This window comes from Stegodyphus dumicola, chromosome 7 (genome assembly GCF_044657685.1).
Source record: "Stegodyphus dumicola isolate Sdum_Otavi_A_Nest chromosome 7, ASM4465768v1".
Lineage (NCBI taxonomy): Eukaryota > Metazoa > Arthropoda > Arachnida > Araneae > Eresidae > Stegodyphus > Stegodyphus dumicola.
In genome coordinates, this window is record NC_140774.1 from 113,650,118 (window position 1) to 113,671,921 (window position 21,804).

The 21,804-nt window shown below is 31.9% G+C and overlaps 1 protein-coding gene across 2 annotated transcripts in view; it reads right to left on the reverse strand.

The window, feature by feature from the left end:
* The window catches only part of LOC118183119 (teneurin-a-like), a 1,514,249-nt gene that overhangs the window by 477,968 nt on the left and 1,014,477 nt on the right, over positions 1-21,804 (reverse strand). The window lies entirely within an intron of this gene.

A 21,804-nucleotide genomic window follows, 5' to 3' on the forward strand; every position in this document is an offset into this window, starting at 1 on the left:
TAAGTAATGTTTCCTCCTTTTAACATATTTCATCTATGTGTGATAATAAACCGAAAAGTTTTCATATTAAAGATAATTTTCGAACTAAGAGTAATATAATAAATCCACATAAGTTAGAACTCATACATAATATCTAATTTATGTATCCTTAAAAGTAACTAAAATTTGGTTAGCATAATTAATTTCCTTTTTATATGTAATAACAGCTTAAATGCCACATTTGCAACCTATTCTATGGAAATCAGAATCCCTTGTTTTCACTCATGTTCGAAAGTGTTAAAATTTTAAACTAAAAATCTACTTATAAAATTTTTCTTTTCGTAAATCACGAGGAAAAACAACATGCCATTTAAAAAATTTCTCGACATCATCCATGAAACAGATTTTATTCAAAGCAAAATGGCAATACTACGGATATTTTAAATTAATTTGAAATATACTTTGATAAAATAATTTTTGGAATTTGCTGCAGCTATGAAATACGTATACATGAGTAAATTAAACTGGTTAGGTTTATATAAATAATGTGAGTGCATATTTTTAAGAATCTGATTTAATAATATCAAAATAAAACATAGGAAAACATTACACCTGTTAGCATATATTAAAAAAATCTCTTAAAATTAAATTATCCGTTCTCTGTGAAAACTTAAGAGATAGTCATAAATATTCTAACTTCTTGCACATTTTTATTTTGGTCTTATAATTAACTTTATTTATAGTGAAACTTTTCTTTATTAAAAAATTAAAACTGGCTGGAATAATCTCTATATATTAGCAAATTCCTACTTTTTTCTTTTACTATTACACTAGCATTCTACCAAAAACTTAATCTTAAATTAACCGCATGAATTAAAGTACATTAAACGTATGAATATGTTTAATTTATTCAAAAATATTATAAATATTCCAGCAATTTAATAATTTTATAAAAAGTGTCTTCAGGTAATAAAATAATAAAGCTTTCGGTAATGATATAACTTTGAAAACACTTTTCAAAATAATAATTTTTCCCCTCAATATGGTAATAATTTCATTTTTTTTTCATGTTAATTAAAACGACTGGTTTTCTTCCTTTGTGCGATGCTAGTTGCTTGCAAATGTTTTTTTATGTAAACAGCATTCGAAACAAATTACAAATCTTCTATAAGGCTGCCTACATAAAACAATATATATTTTCTGTTAAATTTAACTACTTATATACGTCAATTATAATTATTCAAAAGGAAAAACGTTTAATTTATTTTATCAAAGTATATTTTCGATTCGCATTGTGCTATTGACGTGATTCTATCAAATGCAATTCAAACCATTATAACGTCTTATGAATTTTGATTTATTTATTCTGCATTTAATAATTGTATACATTTAAAATATTGTTCATGTTTTCGAGATTCATTATGAAATAAAAAGTCATTAATTATGATTAGTCTGGAATTTTAATAACTGACAAAGACATAATAATAAATAATGCATGTTTTATTTTCAGATTGCTAAAAAATTTTCTCTAAAGATCACATTCTATTTTAAAACTACTGATTTTTACAAAATCTGTATGTGCTATTACTTTCAGAAAATTTAAAGTTAAGTTTAAATTTATGTCACCGAACAATTTCAAGATGGACAAAAACTTGAAAATATGTCAATTTTGGGTCTGGAATTTTCCCTCAGTTTTCATTTTTCCTTCTTTTTGATAGACTGTAGTGGCTTCAGACTTCAGCAGGAGGAGCGGCCTTACGACGACGACGTCTAGAACTCCTTCCCGATTTCCTTCGTCCAGAAGATCTTCTTCGACGAGATCTTCCCTTTTTAGGCGATGAACTCCTCCTTCTACGTCTACGACTTTTCGGAGCCCCTGCCGATTTGCCCCTTCTGCGTCTGCTGGAACTTCTGCGACGTCTTCCTCTCTCCATGACTTTGTAATGCCCATCCAGTTTAGATAAAATGCCACGATCTACGGCACTCTTCAGAAATAATTTGATTTCAGCATCATTGGATTTGACATCCATCTTCTGATTTTTATGTAAGTAAGTCTTGACATCCCGAAGGGTGGCGCCTTTTCTGCCTTGAAGTTTGCGGATGGCATTCAGAAGCAGACGTCTAAGTCCTGTTTGAGGTTGGACATTCTTCTTCATACCCATTCCTGAAAATCCTTTCTTGGCTTCTTTAAGAGAGTTGTTAACTTTACTTTTGCTCATATTCATCATTTAAATAAGGAAGTAATATTTATTTTAAATTACTGGATGCATTAATTAAATCGTTGATGTACTGAGAGAAAATTCGGGTAAAAGTTTGAAATCGGCGATTGAAATGATTAGAAAATTTTCATACGAACGCGACAGAGATCTCGAAAATGAAATACGTGCATGGTTTGAGGTTTAGCAAGGAATATTTGATAGATAATATTTAATACACGAGCTTTTGATTAATGAAATAAGAAAATATTTTAAACCACGAGATATATTTAATCAAAAATTATTATTATTTCTAACTTTAAAAGTTTGATTTTAATGTTGGCAGAAGTATCATATTTAATAAACTAAGCAGTCTGGTAAATTATATTGGAGAATAACATCTTTTAAAAAGCTAGTGATTTCAAATTATGTTGAAATATTTGGGCAGCCGATTTAAATATGTGAAGTTTTGGCGATATCTTAAATTCGACCATTTTTAAATTAGATTATAAAGCTTCCCTGTTTTGACTGCTAAGTGACGGGCCGCTTTACTAAGGATGTGAGATAGTTTTTTATTGGTAATGTATTTAATTTTCTAACACCTTGCAATTTCTTTTTTATACGGCTTGAAAGAGCAACATTAAAAATGTAGCTGTAAAATCATTCCGTAAAATTCCGTATCATTCCGTAATGCCGTAAAATCCCGCATGTAACTCAAATGATCTTACGGCTACGAATGGAACTTGTACAAGACCTTTATTTTGCCATGCTAGACATATCTTCAAAATACTAAATTCGCTTTTCTACAAAAAATAATTCAACAAAGAACATAAGAAATACGACATAAAGTGAGTCAGGGAAGAGTTAGTATTACAAATTTTTAGTTATATGTAGAACGAATTAATAACATGTGTGGTTATATAAATGTTAAAAATATGCATGATAGTTTCATTAAACAGTCTTTTTTAAGATTAAACAAAGCAAAGGTTTAAATTGAACAACTGGGACCTTCCTTATCACAGCGGCCTCCAAAATTTAATCGCTAATCAACCGTGATGTAGCATATAAAAGAGGTATAAAATATGTGGTGACATTTCAGCCAAATACCTCGATTTAATCTTGGGGGAAGCTATAATAGGGGAATACCATTAATGTTTGATTAGTTAAACTTGTAAACTTAAAAAAATACATATTCACTAGAAGAAGTAGATTTTACTTAAGAATTGAAACCAGAAATCCCTTCAGTTTTGCACAAATGTTATCGCTCACCTTTTATGAATATTTATTGATTATATGACCTACCAGCGGCTGGGCTTCAAAACTACTAAACCTTGATAATTCGATTCGGATTCAAATTACGGCAAACGAGATGGCTGCATGTCGGTTTTCCGGATTTTTTGCATTTATAACATGAATACGAGCTATTTTACTTTGAAGAGTTTTCCGCAAATTCATCCTTCCGTGTAGGTAAATAACTTTCGAATGATTTACTATAATCTAAATAATGATAAACCTGAACTATAAAAATAGTTGAGAAGTAATAAATACATTTCGTAAGTTGAATTTAGGAAATACTAATATTTAAAACAAAATGATCTAAAGATCTAAACATGTTTTAGATATCTATATCTAAAAGAAAATGGGTTTCCGAAAGGGAGACTTAAGAAATAAATATAATAAAATCTAATAACAAGGAGATCTAAAAGTCAAAGATCTATATAAGTATCATATGAAATATAATCGAATCGAAATAAAAGTCAAAGATCTATATAAGTATTATATGAAATATAATCGAATCGAAATAAAAGTCAAAGATCTATATAAGTATCACATGAAATACAATCGAATCGAAGTGAATAGGAAAAGAGAGTTGAAAATAAGGTTGTGTTATCAAACATTTAAACAGTGATACGCCTATATATTCATTAAGTAGAAAGGGGGATCACATGTAGAATGTAGTAAAATAGGATCACCCGCCACTAATGGACTTTGAGACAGTTTAAATGGGCTGTGAAAAAAATTGAAATTTTTTTGGTTATATAATTGTATATATTTATTTTAAATTAATAATCGGTTTAGTTAATTGCTAATGAATACGCAATTTTCTGTAATATTAGTTAGTTAAAAGATTATTTTCTCTGTTTGTATGATTTTTAATTTAATATCCCTCTATTTTGAAAGATATTATGTGCATGTGCGTTACGGTAACTTGTAAATACTTATGGATGCAATATTAAAAGTTTGGAATCGCTAATGCACTAAAATCTCAAAGAATGTTTAAGCCAAAAACACAAGTAATGCCATGGCTCCCTTCTGTACCTTAGGGTTATGTGGATTTGCTTTTTATTCCAGCTAATGGCCGCCTATTACGTTTTCATGCGTAAAAACGTATCAGCATTAATTTATTGTCTGTTCTTCCAGTTTAAATAACTGTCCGCCAGCAAGGTCATATACTGGGTGTTAATAACAAATTCCACAATATATGAATACTTAGCGGCCAATCTGCTCAACCAAGTGAAATGAAATTTCAGTTATCATTATTTGATAGTACATACCCTAGAAAAATAGAGCTTTCACGAATACCGCTACAGTGTAAAAATTCGAAAATTTTTGAATGTCAACACTCACCTTTTTTCCTGCGCAAATTGATCAGTGCATTGAAATATGGGCGCATAAATGGTGTTGTGAAAGATACGCGTAATGCATTTGCAAAGAGCCTTGTAACGGACCAATGACAACACAAACTTGAAGTTCATTAACGCACTTCGTATAATTCACGGGGATGGGCACTAAAAGCACCAATTACAGAACACCACGCTGCTCATTGCTTGTGGAAACTTTTAACAAGCAGTATGAAAAGATTGCTTCTTTAGTATACATAGCTCTGCCTTATCTTACCGTAAAATGTTTTTTGTATTTATATTTTTCACTGTACGCACCCATAAATTGTATTTGCACCACAAGACAAGGATATGCCATCTCAAATTTAGGAAATGCACACCGAAGATTATATGCCATTGCTTAGGCTTGTAATGTCTCGCGATATTCTTCTATTACCCTTCATTCCTTCTCTCTTCGAAAACCGTGGTTCAGGACTCACTGCGCCTTCGCGGCAATATCCCATATCGGCCGGAACAAGTCGTGCCATCTGTACAATATTAACGATCTGTACGATACTAATCAGTGTAACTTAGAACATTTGTTTCTTCAGTAGAGGTGTTCAAACGTGCTCACATGATGACACTTAACACTTAAATAAGGATACTAAAGGGACATTTTTGTGTTCTGCTCATATATTTAAACTTCAAATTATCAAATGTATTTAAAATAGTCTATGAAAGTTAGACGAGTAAATTTTAATAGTTGATATTTGTGTAAATATATCATTTATTCATATTATGAAATCAGTTAATATTACTTTTTACCCTTCCGGAAAATATTTAAATTAATTTATCTTATTAAATTTATTATTAGAAAATAAATTTAAATATTTTAATAATAAATATTACTAAAATAAATATTAATATTTATTAGATTGTAAAAATAAATATTAATAACTACTAAAATAAATATTAATATTATTATTTATTTATAAATGATAATAGTTGTTACGTTATTTTCTGCCTTCAGGTTCGTACGGGGTTCGTAGATTCGGAGTGAATAACGACGACACTTGATGAAGTACCGAAACACACTTTATTTACCAATATTAATCAGGACAGCTCCAAAACACTTTTACAATCGTCGAAGTTCTACTATACACTCGCTGGAACAATCAGAGACACAGCCTTCAGGCTATCAGGCTATCACGGTGAAGACAGCTTCACTGCAAAGCACCAGAATACAGCTCTCGACTCTGCTCGGTCGTTCTCGGAACTCCACATACTCTCGAGACTCTCCACGCTACAACTCGCGATGCACTCTACGACACACAGAGCACGACTCTCGACTCTTCGGTTCAGTCGTTCCCGGAGCTCAACACGCTCTCTCGACGATGCACTAACCGCGATACACTAAGGGACTCTTCGGTGCACTCGGCACTTGCTGCCCGGCTGTCAACTCGATCGACTCGCTAGACGAGACACTAACTCGATACTAACTCACTCTCCGCGTACCAGCATGGTTTATATAGCTTTTGAGTGGTGTTCGAGAACATTCTGCGCTAAACCGGTAAGAATTCGTTCCATAAGGTTCTCCATCCGTCCATGGCATATCGCTAGTTTTGTAGCCAATTGGTCAATTTCTCTCCAAATGTGGTAACCCGGTCTTCTCTTGCCATTTTATGGCAATCCTAAAACTGCTTTGCGGGGAAGCTATCTCACCGCGCCTGTACATTTTGTAACAATATTTATTAGAAAATAAATTTAAATATTTTAATAATAATTGCTTAGCATTGTTAATTTATTTAAGGTTAATATTATAATCCTTGTATATTTTGTATGAAGCTAGATGGGTTATTTCTTTAAACTTGAAAATAACGTCTGTTAAAAAAATATACTGCATAAAACTATGCGCATAAAAGAAGAAAGTTGTGTTTCTCAAAATTATAAGAACATTCAGTAATTAATAACAATTACAATTCACAAATGAAAACAGATTTCATGTTTCAAATCGTATGACATTCGTAAAATTTTAAAAATGGCATAGCAGAGATATTTATCTATGGATTTATCTATGTCCATGTAACTTTCGAATTAGTTCAGAAAAATGACAAAGAAAGAAAAACTAGCTTTGTAATTTACACGAATTATAGATAAAAGTATCCTAACTATCGATAATGCGAAAATAAGTTTTCTAATCAATTGGAATATTAAAAATTAAAACATTCCTCTAATACTGTAATAGATTCAATTTGAACTTACAAACCGATTTTTGAGAATACGTTTGAACAATACAATTTAAAAAAAAAAAAAAATGCCCCAGAACCCTCAAACTCTCATATATCCTGTTTCCTTTACTGTTGCCTTTTTGGTTTCATGGTTCAAGAAAAAAATCAGTATAACGCAGTTTTCTTATCGTATGACACATACTAGGAAATTTTTCTATATGTATGCTAATAAACACGTTTGTCACTTCCCTGTATCCACTTGCGAAAATAAGACCATTTTTGTAATGTGGCTTAATAAAACTAACAATTGTTAGATATAGTATCATGATGATGTTCTTTTGCTTTTCTGTAAAAAAAAAAAAAAAAAAAAAAAAAAAAAATATGAAAGGTCCGTATGTAGTACGAGTCCCTGAAGATATTTAGCGATGTGTCTGTAGATCTACTTGAAAGAGAAACAGTCACCAATGAGGATATCAAACATCCTCCCCAGTGTAGAAGTTTTAAGCAGACGCTTTTAGTTTTACATTTTTTAATTATTCTTTCATGTTGTGACCTTTTATAGCCAGATACCGCATAGTTTGATAACCTCTTGTTCGAAAAGTGTGTGATTACTGGTTCCGCTAATTTTATTATCCGTTTGAATCACTTTTTTTCTCATCTTTGCTATTACATCAACTATTTTATTCTCATCAGTATCATAAAAGAAATCCTCTGAAAATTAGCTCATTAAATTCGAACGAACATTCTGAATTATCCATCAAATAACAGAACTTTGGTGACTAATACAACCATTACGAGAGGCTCATATATACTTGTAGTTTTATTATTAATTAATTACAGTTTCTCAAGAAGCATTAGATTTTTGAAATTGGATTATGTAAAATGTTGACTATTATTAAAGAGAGTGTACTATTCTAATTTATATAGCGTCAATTTTAAATGTTGAGTGAAACTCGTAAACTGGAAGTTTAACGAAAACGTGGTTTTTCTTCTTTTTTATGGATACAGAAGATTTCAGCGGGCCAAATGGCATAACAATCCCTTTTTAGATTAAACTGTCTACTATCTTATAAAAATACTCTATTTCATAAATATGTATTGATGTCAACAGAACCACTTCCCTTACCTTAACTTCTCATTCAAAAATGTAAAATGCAATAAAACAAAAATTTAATGGGGACCAACATACAGTGTCCGAAGGAACAAACACAAACATACTTCATCTAAAAAAATTTCTCAACCAAATAAAACTTCTCTCTTCATATTGATTAAATAGACTGATCGTTCAAAAGAAGTTAGAATTCTCTCTCTCACCTAAAGCTCCATTAGGTTAAAAGAAAGTAATATACTACATGTAAGTACATCCCTTTTATCCTAGAAGGCTTCTCTTATAGTTTTCTATATTAAAATGTTAAAGGAAAGGGGAAGAATAATTGACTTGTGACGGAATGCAGAATGTAATTTTACTCTTCAGTAGAACCATTATTTCTATAAATTGGTTCTATAGTAACCATTGGTTCTATAATCATTAGTTCACTGGTTCAAAAGAACCACTGGTTCTATATATATAAACCATCGTGACCATCCACTCTTAGTAGTAGCTTCAGCGATCAGGAAATATGCTCAAGTATATTGGAGACAAAGGGTATGCAGCTTTCTCTGTTTAAGTTCAGGAAGATTTCTTTCTCTTTTTTTATATGTGACTTGTCATTTCGCTTTTTCCACTGATATTATTTCTTCTTTAGACTTTTATTACCATTTTCTCATGTAAACTCGGTCCTTTTTCAGAAATGCGATCTTTTAGATGCAACTGGAAAACTGGAAATGAATGGAGGAAACAATTCGGAAACAAACCAGCTCTTATATATGTGCACGATGCGAAGGTATCTGATGAAGCGATAGGAATATATACTACATCAAATATGGCCTGAATTTGTCATTTAAAAAAAGTAAATAAAAAACAATGGAAATGAAAAAGAAAGTTCCTAAGGGAAAGGATTAGGAAAATGCCAAGGAAAATGGAACAAAAGAAGATCTTTTCTAGAGTAAGATTTCATCGACTGGTTAGAAAGGGAATGAAAAAATAATTCATGAATGTGTTCACAAAAAGAAAAAGATGTGTTTAAATCCTCATAAGCGATTGCTATAGATACATTACCGCAGATTTGTAAACAATTAAGATAACTCGAACGCAGCTGTAAGTCAAACTGTTTTTCCCAAACTTATTGTTATTAATAAACAATGAAATACACACGAATCTATCTTTATGAGATAGATTTTAAGTAGTCAGTCTTACAGCCTTTCCTGTTTATAATTAAAATTCAACAGTTTTAATTTTAAACCTACTATTATTTGTGTAAGTAATGATAAATATACATGCATTACTATCATAAATTTCCATAAATCAGTGGCCAAATCAAGTCACAAAGAAAAATAACGAAATGAGATAAGCTTCAGATTTCTATCTGAAGGAAGAGGCCAACCAGCGGCCGAGCGGTAAAGTCGCTGAACGCTGGTAGTTCGGTCCGAGGTTCGAATCCCGCGAACGGGCTGGCTGCATAGGCGTTTTCGTGGTTTTCTCCATGTGTAACATGTATACGAGCCAGTTTCCCTTAGAAAGTCCTCCACGAAGGCATCCCTCTCTTTAGGCAGATAACCATCAAGGCTTTGCCATAATCACATACACATCTATCTGAAGGAAAACTAGAATTTGAATTATATTGCTGAAATTATTTTTAAGTTTTAAAAGTTCAAAATTTATATTTGAGTTAAACTTTCCCTTTTCTTTCTTCTCTTAGGTCATGATATTCGCTCAGACTGGGAAATTATGGAAATATAGCGGCATATTGCACAGTTTAAAAGCACAAATTTAAATCTTAACCGTAGGGCTATTGGTGCCTTCGGGATGTCGCAAGGGTCTTCCTGAACACAATTTATTACTATGTTCGTGAATGGCTACTGTTGGTTAATCGCTATGCCGTAGTAAGTGTTAAGAGAGTGCTCACACTATGCTCTAGCCCTCATAATTTTCTATTTTTATGAAAACTAAAGGCCTAAAAAGTCCTAGCTCTTCTTACCCATATGGAAGAGGGTTTAATCCGTAGCCAATCGAAAGTAAGTTGGAAGATAAAGTTGAGCTGGCATGCATGTGGAAATGACTGGACGAAGTAGTGAAATGAATACAGGTTTCGTTATCTTCGGTTTTATTTGTCGGTTCTTATACGAAAAGGTTGACATAATGTTCTCCCCTTACAAGACATTTAGACAAAATCATGATCTCATTTTGCATTACGTACAAAGGCCATAGTGCCTAGCAACGAAGTTTGAATTATGCCACTTGTGTGTGACAAATCCCTCGTTTGAACGCTCCATAAGAAAGCAGGTGTTTAATTTTGAATTTAAAACCTTGTTGCATTTAATTTAGATTTTATGAAGAGCACCATTCACCGTGCGTTATTTCCAGCATTGTCAAGGCGTTCGAAAACCATAATGGTAAATTTCATTGAATAATATAGCCTTCATATTCATGGAAAGCAATTCCACTCATGATCACTACATCACCACCGCATCAAATGTACATAAAGAAACTGTAGAACTTCCCATATTTCGACATAATACTGTATCCCATGGTAATTATCGCCTTCGAAATAGATGGGTTGCATTAGGAAATGGTTGCTATTCTGCGGGTTAGAGGAAAAACCTACATCTTACTAGGTAGTAGTCATAACTAATATTGGATGTAAGTTTTTTTTAATATAATAAATTTTATGCTAACAACTTCACGCTGTTCTCATGTAATTAGTCATTTTCGTGTTGTTGTTGCTTATGCTCACTTGTCTGACGTAGTCAGCCTAAACCCACGAAATTCCTCGTGGCAAGGAGCGCAAGATTACGCCTGTCGTTGGCAACAGCCTCGAGCACCTAACAGGTGACAGTGCGATTTGGCTCAGTTCCGCCTCCAATTTTGATGGTGAGCACATGGGGGGGGACAGGTCCAAGGGTATCCCATCCCTCTCTCCCTTACACGACAGGACTTTCTGCTCGTCGCATATTAAGAGTGCCGCCATGCCGCACAGACACTATACGTTTACAAAAATCCATGCGTTCTCCTGGATTCGAACCCAGGCCCTTCGGCGCGGCAGTCAGCGACGCTAACCACTATACCGGTTGGGAGGCAGTTATTTTAGTTGTGATATCACTTTAATTGTGACCCACGAGGTTTATATAAATAAATCTGTATTTGATTTTGATTTGTGTTTTCGAAGACAGTAAAATAGTTGTTAACGGTGATAACTCGCTATTTCAGTAAGAAAACATTTATTCCCTTCTAAATTTTAAATATTCATTTTAAGTTAATATAACTGTTAAATGTAAATGTTAAATATTCATTTTACGTTCATTTCACTACAGAATATATAATATGATTTGACAATGAAATTTGGTTTAATCTCACAGTAATGAGTCTAATAAATAATTTGCTTACAATTTTTGGCAATTGTACTCAACTAAGCAAACACAAAAACAATGCCTCAGAAATAGGTTACGGAAATATAAGTAACAGTGGTCAAAGCATAAGAGTTTTCCGGTGGCATTAGATGTGTTTGTCTTTTATGATCTGTCATGAGAAAGATGTTAGCAAGACTTTCAGTACACTAAAGTACAAAAAACCTCAGATTGTGGAAATGCTAAAATAGAGCTAAAAATCGAATGGAAGCAGGATAAATCCATTTGAGTAAAATCAGAGCGTGAGATCTATTCAATTCATGAAGTCCTAACTGCAAGTAACATTCATTTGTTCCTTCAAGCGAGTTCTTTAAAAGTTTTTAGACTGAGCCCTTTTTTCCTTTCGCACAAATATACACCTATTGAACCTTCTTCGCATTCTTCATAAACAACTGCTGCTAATTCCCCGAGAGTTCGAAAACTGTCACATTCTTATAAGTGCTACTGACAGTATTTCAAGGCTTATTACTGTCATAAATAGAATTTGAAAACAGATAAAATAAAACGGACACCAAAAATAAATCTAAATAATTATTTTATGAACACCAGAAATAACGTTTGGAAAGGATATTTCTACAGAAGTAATTTTTAACCTTATAACAGATAAAATTCCTATTACCATCTCTTTTCATTGAACGTTTCATTCTCGTTTTGGTCACTTAAGACATTTATTTAATTTACGTATGCTTCTTCACTCCGCAAATGCAATTATAAGCGATCTGAGTATAACGTTTAACCGTTAGGAGAATGAGCAATTCATGCGACGATAAATTTTGCTGACATTTTGGATATAATTTTGTTAAAGAAGCTCTTGAACGGTAAACGAAGCTTGGAAGGAAATAGGCAGGGAAACGAAATTCACCTGAGTGTTCTGTGGAGTAAAGAGCAAAATCGTAATATTTTAAGCAATAATTCTATCTAAAATATTTTAAGCTAATTAACCTGCAAACTCAATAAATATCTATCACAGTGTCTTTAAAAGATAGACCGGTATGGTCTGGCGGGCGATTTCATACGTGAATTATTTTGCAATTATTTTGATATGATTGCAAGGCATTTATCATATTTAATACTTCTAGATAAATTATATGAAATTACTTTTAGTCTGACATAAATCAGTTAAGAAATAATAAGCAAGAATTGCAAATGGCAGGAAATCCACGGATGTTTTGACTTTCTTTTCTGATAGTGATTCAATCTCCTAAGTATTTTTATTTATAATTAGCAAAATGTGATAAGGAAAGTTAGAAAACAGGAATAATAAAGAAATTTGAAAAATTAAGGAGAGTAAATTTACAGGAAGGAAAAGTAAGATTACAGGGGTAGGTCCATTTAACATCGATGTAAATGGTTACCTAGTCAAACTGGTGAGAAAGTCAACCAGGTAATAGTTTTAGCTCCTAATTTTTGTCCCTAAATTTTGCGAGAAAACTCCTAAAGTCTCCAAACATTTGGAGACATTTGGGTCCGATCCCTGAATAAATAACTGTAATTCATGTGATGCATATAGGTAACTATGTCCGGCCTTATATGCAAATGTAACAGTGTATGCTTTTCAGAAATGTCATGGAACCAGAGGTAGCGGAAGTTTCTGGGGAAGACGGGGAAAAGCTGTATAATCCACAGAGACCATCGGTTCTCAGTTTTCAGTTCACAGTAATGAGAGGCCTACGTGCGAACTTCGCTCTTTAGATGCGCTTTGCACTGCGTTATGTTTAACGTTGTTTGTAGTTTGAAGTGGTAACTTATGATTGTGCTCCGTTCTACTGAGAAGAGTTGTACGAGTAATTTTGTGGAAAGTTCCAGAACTATAAAATGCTTTTTTTGGAAATTAAAAGTTTATCAAGCTATCATCGATTTTGTGTGCATTCAATCCATAACGAACCCGTATGCACGTAACAATATCAATATACGTATATATATATGTGTGTGTGTGTATGTGTATTCTTTTATTTGTGTCGCCAGATATATATATATATTGGGCTACACAGATAAAAGAATGTTGATGTCAGATATTTTCTAAAGAAATAATATAGGGAATATATATAAAAAATATGACGATACAAATAAATGGATGTTGCTACTTAATGTTATCCCATGTATTATTTTTAAAGAATAATATAGTGCATAAAAAATGTGTGACTATATTTAACACTTTGATGAGAATTCTAAAGGCATCCAATTTAATTATTTTTAATTTCCATGCATCGGTTTATTGCTATTTGACGATGTGTGATTACTTCATTTTTCCTTAAAATTTAATCTGAGTGTTATTGATTAACGTAAAGCGATTCAAATGCAGCAAGCACAGTCCATTCTAATTACCAGATGGGCCCCTAAATTTACGCTAGCTGGATTTATTCAATGCAATATATATGTGTGTGTGTGTCTGTACACCTACAATATTTGAAGCAAAAATTCGTAATCACTAAAATTGACCAAGCCAGTAATAATTTCAGCATTATTTGAAAGTTTTTTTTATGCTTCACTAGTTGATACTAAACTGAGTAATGCCATTACTTGTAAACTTACCAATACACAAGAAAATGTCATAGCAAAAAAGCTTATCCTCTTATACAATATTTGAAGCAAAAATTCGTAATCACCAAAATTGACCAAGCCAGTAATAATTTCAGCATTATTTGAAAGTTTTTTTTATGCTTCACTAGTTGATACTAAACTGAGTAATGCCATTACTTGTAAACTTACCAATACACAAGAAAACGTCATAGCAAAAAAGCTTAAAGCAATTCATAAAAAAACTACAAATCACAGAACCATCTAACTGCAATAGATTAGCAAATCTTTATGCTCTTCCAAAATTCCATAAATCTCCACTCAAATTTAGATTTATAGCAAACGGTACAAATAATTATAAGAAGAATATAGATTACATATTTGCAATTAAAAAAATCAGTATTTTAATTCATCAAACTAGTTAACAAGCAGCACAACTGCTGTTGGATCATTTATAATAACGCTCCAGTTCTTAACAAATTTAAAAGTTTAGAAATCAAGAACATTACCTGCTATGACTTTGAAAACCTTTATACTTCTCTAACATTGGACGAAATTTATACTAGTTTAATGCAACTTCCACAAATTTTCTTGACATGCTAAGCATCCCCTGAATTGAAAGATGGAAAACTTACATTCAACGTGCATTATTTAATAGCTACATTCAATTCATCAATACGATCTTTTAGCAGGTGAAAGAATTCCAATGGGAGCAAACAGTTCTACACGAATATGTAACCTATTTTTTTTTTGCTAATGAATATTAATTCCAACTTAGTTTGAATAAGAATGAAAAAGTTATTTGCCAATATATTCAGATACATTGATGATATCTTTCCTTTTATTAATAAAGGGCCTCTTCAAAAGTCTCAGTTATAGCCCGAATGGAGTGAAGATTTTTATCTTATTTTTCTAATTTAATTACCTTTGGCCAGTATTTAGTTAAAGTTTTGATCGAACTTGTAACTTCAGTTTTAAATAATGCAATCTAATTCAAAAAATCTTACAATAATTATCTATTTTCTAATTCAAATTCAATTAAAAAATTTCGAACTTTTAATTTAATTTGACTAAAACATTTTTTTTTTTCATAAGCATTTTTTCAAAATTTTTACGTCTTTAGTAGTTTGCAACATTTATTTTCACAAACAGTAGCAGTTCACAATTTTTGATTTTTACACATTTTAATGCCTCAAAGTTAGCAACATTTTTGCACACAATGCAAGCATTTTACATTTTACATTATTAAAATTTACAGCATAGGTTTTTACCATTGCTCTCACAGGTAGCAGCTTTCTATACTTAATTGTTTTCTACACTTAATTGACATTTTATTAATTTTACTCTAGACTTTTACTTGCTTTTTTCTCAAAATTCCACTGTTGAAATTTCTTTTTTTTCTTTGTATTCACAACATTTGGTTTTGCTTTTGGTTTCAAATTTTACTTTTACCCTTGCCTATATGGATTACGTTGCCTGATTAGAGTTCAAAAGGAATGCCTTGCTATAACTCCTCCCACTATTGCTTTGAAAGCAGACCAATAATGGAAGGAGTTGTCAATATCAAATGCCTTCAAATCAAATACCTTTCAATATCAAATGCACTCTGGAATACGGGGAAAATGATTAATTGCTCGTCGCTCTTCAAAACTGCTGATCGCACGCACTTGGGGAAATTTGAATACTTATTGGAATACTATTCATTGTTTATTTATTTTACTTTCTGTACGATATGAAACAGACCTGCGATCAAATATAGTATTTAATTAGCGTTTATCATACTACTGGATGTAATTAACTGGCAGATCAAAATAATTTTAATCACAATTTTCTCATATTATATTCATATTTCATTTACTTGAAATATTATAGACTAATAAATGTTAAATAAGGCCAGGTGTTGATTACATTTTTATAAAACATTTTCAGCATACACATGATGCTTTTAACCAACTGCTGGAACTCCGTCTGTGAAGCCGAATGTAATATGCATACAAGACTTCATAAAGTAAAGTAAAAGTTCAGTAAAAATATAAAACTTAAAATTTGAAACATCATTATTTTTTATCCAACATCTCTTTAGACATAAAAATTCTCTTCTTAAGAGACAAAACTTTGAAGTCAATCGTATGCTTGAACATATGCATATTGTAATTGTATACGTATTGTAAAACAAAATGAACACGTAGTTATAGACCAATAAAGACATGTTTATGATCAATACATTTTCTTCTGCCATATGTGCTCAAGTCGACGCTATCAGTCAATGGGTAATATATCAAAAATATTTCGAGAAGGTTTCTGCTGTCATATCAGTTTCATATCAGTTTTGAGTTCGTTTAAAATGAACTATTTTATCAGCATGACCTAGAAATGACCTTTAAATAGTCAAGTTATATGCAAAGTATATTAACTCTTGTAGAAGGATGAAAGAGTAAGTTTTAAATTTGAAAAACGTTCAACTTCTTTAGACCTGTTTATGACAGAATGAATCAGATTAATCAATGAATTAGAAAGACAGAAATAGGGCTGTTAAAAAAGTAAAAGTTGCAGAATCATGAGGGATATCAATAAACGCTTGCATTGTTTGTAAATGAAAAACCATTTCGTTCTCTCAATATAGGACACTCATTGAGTGTGAGATATTGAAGAAGCATGTAAATATTCTCTCCGAGATGGAGGGTGTATCATTTGAAAACCTCAACTTACAGTCTATATCCTAGTAAAAGTTATGCTTAATAAAAAGAAAAAAATGATTCAGGCCTGTTTATGACAGAATGAATCAGATTAATCAATGAATTAGAAGGACAGAAATAGGGCTGTTAAAAAAGTAAAAGTTGCAGAATCATGAGGGATATCAATAAACGCTTGCATTGTTTGTAAATGAAAAACCATTTCGTTCTCTCAATATAGGACACTCATTGAGTGTGAGATATTGAAGAAGCATGTAAATATTCTCTCCGAGATGGAGGGTGTATCATTTGAAAACCTCAACTTACAGTCTATATCCTAGTAAAAGTTATGCTTAATAAAAAGAAAAAATGATTCAGGAAAAAACAACAAAGCTTAATTTTCTACACCTTTTAAATCTCCTTTTTCTTTTTCTCCCTATTCAGAATTTTGCTTATCACATAGTGGGAAGATATCACTATAAATATTTTTAAATATTTTTCTTCAATTAGAAACAATGCGTGACATAATTGAATATTTAAAAATTCTAATTCAGAATATTTATTATATATATGTGTTACTTTTTTTTTTATTATGGCAAAGCACCGAGGGACACATATGCTTATAGGAAGCTATATGTAGGACGTTTTAAGGGAAACTGACTTGTATTTGAAAAGATACGATTTAAATTGCCGGTTTGGTTTACTGAAAAGATTTGAATCATAAATCGATTTGCATTATCACTGGACAATTCTTTCGAAGATTTTATTTTTTCAAGGATCATATTATACCAGATAGACGTTGTACAAGATATATGATTCTGGTGCAAAATATATCAAGAAGACGGATAGATTCTCGGTCTCCTACAATAAAATATTACTTTGAACGGTTTAAAAAAGAATAAAGTTTGGAGAAAGAAAATAACATTAAAATAATTCCTGCTAAAATTTTCTTGGTAAATCATAATTAGTATTGAATAACATCAAAATTCAACTCAAAATTTGTGAGCGATTAAATTGCTTTAGATGACAGGCATTTTCATCTATTTCTTTCTAAAAAGTAAATTTGAATATTCACAAGCATGACAATATTATATATAACCTGTCATTTGAATAAAATAAAAAAATAAAAAAGAAGAGACACAGAAAGCATCATGCAATATGCATGTTAGTCCAAAATTTTGTCATAAATATTATAATTTTTTAATTTAGATCAGCGGTTCTCAACCTTTTGACTAACGAGTACCATCTAAATAAAAAGTGAAAACCTTTAGTACCACCACTACAAAATAATACTACACCACTCTTGAGCAAAGCTCAGATCGCATAAATTTATGAGTGTTAGGAAAAAAACTCAATCAGGATGTTGGGGTTTTAATTTTTGAATTTAATAGTTAAAAATACTTTACTTCTTTGCGTACCACCACCGGCACGCGTACCACCGTTTAAGAACCCCTAATCTAGATGATAATATACATAGGACATCTGAAGTGGACACCACACGATTTCTTCTAGGGCCTAATAAATTAGTAATACGGCATCTAGTCATTTTTTTCTGAATTTTATTTAAATTTACTTTCTCGTATTATTTATTCTAACTTAAATTATCGATCCGCCAAAGCAAGTTGAAAATGACAAAAAAAAAATTGCAAATTTTGAAATTAAATAACAAGGTCAGTTTTTGTCGTACGGGAGTCAAACTTCTTATAATTTTATTTCTTTATAGCAAGTGTAGGTATAGAAGACAGCAGTGAAAGTTAATTTTTGTTATTTTTCCAAAATGAATTATTTTATAAATTTGACATTCACAAAGCATGAATATCTACGTCATTTTAAAATACTTTTCTAGATGCATATAGCGGTCCCATATACACAATTTCAACGTTCGGTGGCTAATCATTTTTCAGTTATGAGATATACATACATACATACGTTCGTGCGTACGTACAGACGACAAAATAATCCCTTTTGAATCTATTTTATATTCCCTTTATAATTCGTTTTTAAATAAAGAATTAAATGATTCTTTTTTTTTTAAAGGATTCTATGCGCACGTACAGATTGCACACAAAATAGTCGTCCAAATGGATTAGGAAATGAATATTTCCTTTGAAATGTACTACCCGAAAAATAAATTTTTCGCGAATAGAATACATTCCTTACTTCGTAAAAGGAAATAAAATTTAGGAATTCTGCAACTGATTTTTATAGACCTACTTCGTTTATGAATATTAATGGCATGAGAAAACATTTGTTAAAAATATTAATATGAAAACTATATAAAATTAGTTTTGAAATAACGAACTTCATAATATTACGTAGCAAACTCATATAATATTGAAGAAAGACAAAAGCCATATTAGGCATAATCGATTAGTAACAACATTTGTGTACCTTAAGGAGCATTTTATTCATAACGGATGTACTTGAAATTATCTAAAAAGGTGTGTTTATTGAATAGTAAGCTAATTTTAAGTACATCCATTTTTGCTACGAAAACATTTTAGTATGTGTAGTTTCAGGAACATTGTAATATGTGTAGTTTTTAATCCCCTGTAGTCTCAGGAAAATATACATTTAATAAAGTGCAATATTAGTACATCTTTCCTGGTCGGTCTAACTACAGGTAGTATTTTATATAGGAATGTCAATTCTAAGACATCTTAAAATCGTTTTCTGAGCTTCACTTCACTCACGTTTTGCACAATTATCGATTTTTAAACCAGGGGTGACTAATTTTTCATTTGCTGTGGCCTACTTTCAAACAGTGAATGTAATTTGAAGGCCTTGTGGTAGGCTCTTGTTTTCATATTTAGAGCTACTTGATCCGAAAGAAAGCCATGTTGTATTAAAGTAGTTTGAGATCCCGTAGGAAGGTAAAATCTCTGAGAGCTCAATCAAAAGAAAATCTTAGTCACGACTCAGTGTCCTAAAATTTTAAAAACCAAGTAGCACTCATTTTTAAGAGAATTTTGTAAACAATTTTAGTGCACGTGCTGTAACTCAAATATACGAACAAAAGAAAAGAAAGACATTCAAGTTAACGCTGAGCAAGATATTTTAATGTTAATTCTCAGATTAATAGCAATGCAATGCATCGAAAGAAGTAAACATTAAAAACTTCGTATAGTCAATCAAAATGTAACAGAACATAATACACGTTCATAGTATTTTTATCATGATACAGACTGCAGTATCGAGACAACCCAAACTCTTCACAACTAGATTCTCGCTTTGAATACATAAAAAATGTCAAAAGACCTGTACCTGTACGACCTATAGTTTTCGAGATAAATGCGAAAGAAAAGTGTTATATCACATCCGGTGGCAAGAATAAAAACCTTTATTGGGAACATGAGTATTTATTTCAATACCCTTACATAGGAAGATGCTCAGATCCACCGCGCATATTGAGACATGCATGCCTGCGAAGTGGAACGATGTCAAGCCATCGTTTGAATGGTACTTAAAATGTTGCATCTAGTATCGTCTCATGGTGATAACGTATTCCTTTCGTGAATATTACGACATGAACTTTATCTTCGATTAGTATGACGTAATGCCTTACGAATTGTTGGAGATTGTACCCGTTGCTATTGATCACGCTGTCCTCCGATGCCAAAGTCATCCGCAGGTTGGACGATAGACTGAGAAATGCTGGAAGCGTCCACCCGACGGACAATTCCCACAATGCTGGCGGAAGGACGCCCGATGGGCTTACGCGCGAACAGGAAGGTGTAATACTTCTGCGGGTGGAAGAACCCCCCCCCCCCGTGTATATTTCCCACGCAAGAGCTCGCCATGCAGCCCTAGATCATTTGATTGCCGTTTCCATGTTTTACAATAGGTTGCACATTTTTTTCGTGCACTACTCTCTTTAACACTACTCTCCCAAACGTTTGTTTGTCATCCCATCTGAAAACGTTGTATTTATTTTCATTCACAAAATGACATTTTCTCAAAGTTTTGTTGGCTGCTTTACATACATTTTAGCAAATGCCAGTCTCGCCTTTCGGTATCCTTTGTTCATGTAGGGCTTTCTCAGAGGTACTTTCTCATGATGCCTATACTTTCTTAAAGCTTTTCTGAAAGTTTCAGAATTTACAGATTTCCCGAACCTACTTTCGCATTGCACATTTCACGACCTGTCTGCATGGGAAGTCTTCGTGGTTTTCCCCATGTGTAACGTTGATACGACCCAATTTCTCTTCGAAAATCGTCCAAGAAGGTATTTTCGTGGTTTTCCCCATGTGTAACGTTGATACGGTTCAGTTCTTTTTCCGAAATCCTCCACGAAGGTATCCTTCGCCTTACACAGATAGTCCTAGTGTCCTTTACTATAACTAAATAAACTAAACCATTACTTAATAATTTTTTGCTGCGCCAGTTCTTGAGTTAATGTAATTTTCTCTAAAAATCTACCTCCTTGAACCTGTGAATAATGTTAAGAACAGTAAATTTACACAGTTTCAAGATGTGTCGTATACAAACGAGGTATCTTTTTCAATAACTTATTACCGGATTTTGCTCATCAACCAAAATATTTTTACTTCTCCAGTATTATTCCATAAGTAACCTTTTCTTCTGAAACTTACACGGAAAATTAAAGTGTGTAAAAAGTAGCAGTAAATGAAAATTTATAGATGCATTATATAGTATTTCTTAAATTTCTCATTTCGAAAGTGTTTCGTTACTTTTACTGCACCGTACTTGGTCCTGATGATGTTATAATTTTATATTAAGAATCGGTAGGAATTTGGCGTTCTTTTAATGCATAGTTTTTAGTTTCACAAATTTTCTTAATGTTGTTTACAGCTTTGATTTATAACCTTACGAGAATATATTTTAACAAAAGCTGCAATATGGCGTTATTTAATTGTCTGGATGTTAATGTTATATGCCTCAGAAGATATGACCGTGGTAAATAAGTACATCTAATTATATTTAATAGATTTTCACATATAAAAACAAAATTCCATTGCAATAATTACCTGATTATTATATACATATAATATCTGCAATATTTATCGAGTTGATTTAAAGCAAAATCTTAAGTCTAGTCCATCTGCACCATCGATGTTATGTATAATTTAATTACTAAATTCAAATAGGC